Raw genomic sequence first — 6037 nt, 5'->3', positions numbered from 1 at the left:
TTTTTTGAGACAGAGTCTTGCTCTGTAACCCAGGCTGCAGTACAATGGCGTGATCTCAGCTCACTGCAACCTCTGCTTCCTGGGTTCAAGCGATTCTCCTGCCTCAGCCTCCTGAGTAGCTGGGATTACAGGTGCACACCACCACGCCTGGCTAATTTTCGTATTTTTAGTAGAGACGGGGTTTCACCATTTTGGTCAGGCTGGTCTCGAATTCCTGACCTCGTGATCCGCCCGCCTCAGCCTCCCAAAGTGCTGGGACTACAGGCGTGAGCCACTGAGCCCGGCCTGTTCTCTATTTCAAACCACAAAGACCACAGCCAGTTTAATGGAGCTTAAATTGCAAAGCTGGAACAAGATGTCACCAAGGCATCTGCTGACAATTTTCCTAACATTTTTATTAGTAACTCCCAGTTACCCTCTCCTGGTTCTTCTAGTCCACAGAGAGGTCAATAAGAGCAAATGAGGAAGTGAAGAAGAAGAACCAAGATCTTCTGTTGTAGTTTGGAATCCAAAACTGCAACAAAAGGAAGACTGCTCCAAATTCCCAGTTTCTACAATGTCTAGACTAGAATACAATCTTCAAGAAATGGTCTACTTGAGTATTCCATTCAGCCAATGACTGGTCTCTTGTCCTGCCAGTGTTTCTTATTGGGTATTGCCTCAACCCACTTTAAGGTTTATCATACCACTGCTTCTCAAGAGAGGCTAGTTTTGGCCCAAAGAGGGCAAGGGGCAATATCTGGAGACATCTTTGGTTGTCACAACTGAGACAAGGGGTGCTGCTGGCATCAAGTGGGCAGAGGTCAAGGGATGCCCATAACCTAATAGTGCACAGGACAGTCCCTCACAACAGCGGTCTATTTAATAAAAATGTTTGCAACTTCCGATTTAAGTGTCGAAAATAAAACTGTAGAACTACTAAAAGAAAATTACAACTGTACTATAACTTTGGAGGTAGAGACGGTTTTCTATAAACATAACATGAAAAGAGTAACCAAAAATTTGATTCATTTCTTCCTCATTAAAATGTGAAACTTCTCTGTGGCAAATAAAACAAAACCCACAAAGTTAGCGGCAACTGAAAAAAAGTTTCAACATCAAAAATGTTACACAAAATTCAATAAAGTTCTACCCTGAGATTCACAGTTCTACCCTAGATTCACAGATTTGGCTTATGATAACTGGATTAATTTAACATCTCTTCTTCAAATTATGAGGCATTTCTTCACATTCATGAAGACTTATATGAATTTTGTACACTCCATGAACAAGTGAGCATCTTAAGGCTAATCATGCCTTTGTACTGATAAGTTCTTCTCTTACAGAACCAGTGGTTTGCTAGTTTATAAGCCTGAATAACTTTATGCATCACATTCCCTAAAATGAATTTTCTCATTGACTTTAGTTTCTACTGCTGTTTGCATTTTTAGTATTAAAGACTAAATTACATAAACATTAATTTAAAAGAATTATAACATCAAATATTGGCAAGAGTATAGTGAAACAGAAGTGTGCTTTGATAATATACATTGGAAGCATTCAGAAAGTAGACATCCATTGATCCAACAATTATTTTGGGACTCTGATGAAATATAGAAGTACATATATTTAAAGATGCTTTATGCAGTGTTAATAACCAAAGTTGGAAACCTAAATATTTAGCACTAGGAAATTGACTAACTAGATTATGGTATATCCATGCAGCCTTAAAATAAACATCTATACTCAGTGATATGGAAAAATGTTCACAACATATTATTGAGTTTTAAAAAACAGGCTTTACAAAATAGTTAAGAGGGTATACTTTTATTGTCTTTTACCCAAGTAAATTTTTTTTAAATAAAAAAGCAAGCTTCATGTTCTCACACATAAATTTGGTATATATATTATATAACATGTATTTTATGTAATATGCAAATATATCTTATTATATACTATCTTTATACATAGAAAAGGGATGAAGAGCTAAATACCATACCAACGTGTTACAAGTAATTAAATCTATGGGTGATATGAGCAGTTTTATATATTTTTTCTTTCATGTTTCTAAATATTTACAATTAATGTGAATTAGTTGCAGGAAAAGTTTTCAAGATAAGCTACTACTTACATCTCAATGCTCCAAACTGCATACTGGATAAAATTCCACCTTTTCTAGTTAACTGGAGAAATCATTACGAACATTTATTACCCGTTTTTCACTCAATGCTGGGATGCCTCAGAGGCTACTAGAGTATACGATGCTGCTTCCCTCACTCATTAGGTAGCTCCAGACTGCAATTCTTTTAACTCCTCTGCCAGCTTTAACATTTCTGTCTTTGACCTTAGTGGCTCTTGCCATTGTTCATTACTGTCACGTTGGAGTCCTTCTCCATTTTAATGTATTGCTTTTAATTCAACAGTAAATCAAAAGTATAAGAACTCATTAATAAAAATGAGAAAGAAAAAAAGACTGAGGGAGGGGACAGGGTCTCTCCTAAGGTACAAGCTGGAATCGGCTTTTGTGAGCACTTTCTACTGCCCCCAATTTCTACTGTCCCAAATTTTTCTTTGGGAAGGGGAGGGGAGGTAGTGGTATATATCTCTAAATTCAAAGCAAGGTTTTAGCACAATTGTTCAACTGTCTCCACCGTAACACATACATCCAAAGACATTCAAAAATAAGACATATGCCCACGGACATCTGGCGCCCACGTAAGGGCTTTAGTTCAAGCAGGAGGATCCTGTGGACTGTGTGTAGCCCCTTAGGGCAAGAGCTGTACCTCCACATAATTCTTTGCAACTCAAGAAAACTTATCGAAATTTGAAGGACAGTCATGTTATCATGAGGATAACTTTGAACTTACTTGTTTATTTATATGAATGAATTTCAAAATAAATGATTTGCAATTCAGTGCTTTATACTTAACCACATGACAGAGGTGTGTGGTAACACTATAGCAGAGAGCCATGTTTTCATGGTTACTACTGCCAGGAATGTGGCTATTGAAGAAATAGAACACTACTATGTCTAATTACCACAGGCCGAAAGTGAGGCCTCTTGTACCAAACAGTAAGCCAAATGTTCTTGAAGGAATTTTTTCTAAGTGAATATAAACTCAAGATTTTATTGTCTTCATAATAAAAGAAAAGGTAGGCCGGGCGTGGTGGCTCAAGCCTGTAATCCCAGCACTTTGGGAGGCCGAGACGGGCGGATCACGAGGTCAGGAGACCGAGACCATCCTGGCTAACACAGTAAAACCCCGTCTCTACTAAAAAATACAAAAAACTAGCCGGGCGAGGTGGCGGGCGCCTGTAGTCCCAGCTACTCGGGAGGCTGAGGCAGGAGAATGGCGTAAACCCGGGAGGTGGACCTTGCAGGGGCCCGGGATCCGGCCCCCCCCCCAGCCTGGGCAACAGAGCGGGACCCCATCCCCAAAAAAAAAAAAAGAAAAGGTAACACTTAGAACTGGACCACTTAGCCCTTTCTCTTCTTATCTCCTCGCAGTTCAGAATGCTTGCCTCTTTTAATAGCCAGCATTCTCTCAGATCTGCAGTTGGGCTCAACACACTCAAGCCTTAGCACAATCTTCTTTGTAGTTTTAGCCTTTTTCCAGAAAATCGGCTTAGTTTGCCCACCATAGCACTGTGCTTCCTGTAATAATGCCGCTTTCCCTGGGCATACAGAGAACCCTTGCCCTTCTTTACTGTGTCACTTTGTGGGGTTGGTGCTTGCCACACTTCTTACAAAAGTCCAGCGGGTTTTAGGAATGTTCACCATGTTTGCGTGAGCACTATCAGCATGGAAAAAGTTAGGATTTTGTTTCTTTTTGTTTTGTTCGTTTTTGAGATGGAGTTTCACTCTGTTGCCCAGGCTGGAGTGCAGTGGTGTGACCTTGGCTCACTGCAACCTCTGCTTCCTGGGTTCAAGCGATTCTCCTGCCTCAGCCTCCTGAGTAGCTGGGATTACAGGCACGCACCACCACACCTGGCTAGTTATTTTTGTATTTTTAGTAGAGACAGGGTTTCACCAAGTTGGCTAGGCTAGTCTCAAACTCCTGACCTCAAATGATCCATCCGCCTTGGCCTCCCAAAGTGTTGGGATTATAGGCGTGAGCCACCATACCCAGCCTCTTGAAGGAAATTTGAAGGGCTACGTGAATGATGTGGATAAAGTTTTAGTGTGCTGGATATAAGATCAAACCAGCCAAAACATTCCCTTAAGCCAAAGTCTAATCTAGAGCTAGACACTACTAACTCTCTTCAATTCTATGAAGGCTGAGGAGGTAAGGAAGCTCCAGAAGAAGTCTGAAGCCAGCAGAGGTTGGTTAATGAGATTTAAGGCAAGAAGTCATCTCTATTACATAAAAGTGCAAGGTGAGGCAGCAAATGCTGATGTAGTTGTAGCAAGTTATCCATAAGATCTAGATAAGACCATTGATGAAGATGGCTTCACTAAACAACAGATTCTCAACAGAGATGAAAAGCCTTATATTGAAAGAAGATGCTGTCTAAGACTTTCATAGCTAGAGAGAAGTCAGTGCCTGGCTTCAAACCTGAGAAGGTCAGGCTGACGCTCTTGTTAGGAACTAATGCACCTGGTGACTTTAGGTTAAAGCCAATGCTCATTGGCCAGTCTGAAAATCCTAGGGCACTTAAGAGTTATGCTAAATCTATTCTGCCTGTGCTCTACAAATGGAACAGCAAGGCCTGGATGACAGCACATCTGTTTACAGAATGGTTAACTGAATAATTTAAGCCCACTGTAGACTTACTACTCAGGAACAAAAAATTCCTTGCAAAACATTACTGCTCCTTGACAATGTACCTAGTCATCCAAGAGCTCTGATGGAGATGCACAAGGAGATTAATGTTTTCATACCTGCTAACACAACATACATTCTGTACACGCTGTAGCTCAAGGATCAAGGAGTAATTTTGACTTTCTTTTCTTTTCTTTTTTTTTTTTTTTGAGACAAAGTCTCACTCTGTTGTACAGGCTGGAGTATAGTGGCATAGTCTTGGCTCACTGAGACCTCGGCCTCCCGGCTGCAAGCAATTCTCCCCACCTCAGCCTCCCCAGTAGCTGGGATTACAGGCAGCTGCCACCACGCCCAGCTAATTTTTGTATTTTTACTAGAGACAGGATTTCACTATGTTGGCCAGGCTGGTCTCGAACTCCTGACCTCAGGTGATCCGCCCACCTTAGCCTCCCAAAGTGCTGGAATTACAGCAGTGGGGCACCGTGCCTGGGGAATTTTGACTTTCAAGTATTATTATTTAAGAAATACATTTCATAAGGCAATAGCTGCCACAGACAGGAGATTCCTCTGATGGATCTGGGCAAAGTAAATTTAAAACCTTCTGGAAAGGACTCACCATCTTAGATACCACTAGGACCATTCATGCTTTTCTGGAACATGGCAGGAGCTGAGCAACCAAACCTCAGGGAGTAGGCCTCTGTGACTAGCAGTTCCCTGCTCAGGTGAGTGCTGGAGGAGCCTGGTGGGGCCGTGGGTGATGCGGAAGAATGCTGGGGTATGTGGTGGTGAGTCCAGGCTGAAGCTCCATGTTGGCCACCTTGTCTTGTCCCAGGGTGCACTCTCTGCCTTCGACTGCCCACAGGAGTGGCTGGGGGTTTTTGCCATGGTGGCGGGGGAGTAGAAGGTGAGGGTGTTACCAATACCTGTGTTTAGGAGGTGGCTGCTTTGTTAGGAAAAGCTATTACAAAGGGAAATATTACCAAATGGTGTCTTTTTATTTTTTATTTTTTTCTGTTTTCATAGTGTTCACAGCAAATCTGAGTGTTTTACTTAAAGCGTGGAATACAGAAAACAACAAAAAACTTCAGCTAGTGCTTTAATCTCATCTGAAATTCTACAGGTGTGTGTTTTATAAGGCGTATATGGCAGAATTTTAAGCCAATCTGAGATTCTCTGTTTTTTGGTAGCATTATTTTTGAAAACTACATACTGCTAAATGTTCAACTGGTGAAACTGAAAGTATTTCATTGACAGGAAATTAATCAAGAGGAAGAACCTGCAGCTCGCACGCTTCT

The 6037-nt window shown here is 41.3% G+C and overlaps 1 protein-coding gene across 2 annotated transcripts in view; it reads right to left on the bottom strand.

Moving 5' to 3' along the window:
- The window catches only part of LOC108516342 (AP2-associated protein kinase 1), a 176356-nt gene that overhangs the window by 120851 nt on the left and 49468 nt on the right, over nt 1-6037 (bottom strand). The window lies entirely within an intron of this gene.

The sequence above is a fragment of the Rhinopithecus bieti genome, unplaced genomic scaffold, assembly GCF_001698545.2.
Source record: "Rhinopithecus bieti isolate Rb0 unplaced genomic scaffold, ASM169854v2 scaffold_36315, whole genome shotgun sequence".
NCBI lineage: Eukaryota > Metazoa > Chordata > Mammalia > Primates > Cercopithecidae > Rhinopithecus > Rhinopithecus bieti.
Note: the sequence above shows the minus strand (reverse complement) of the source record. Positions and strands in the feature narration are given on the sequence as shown.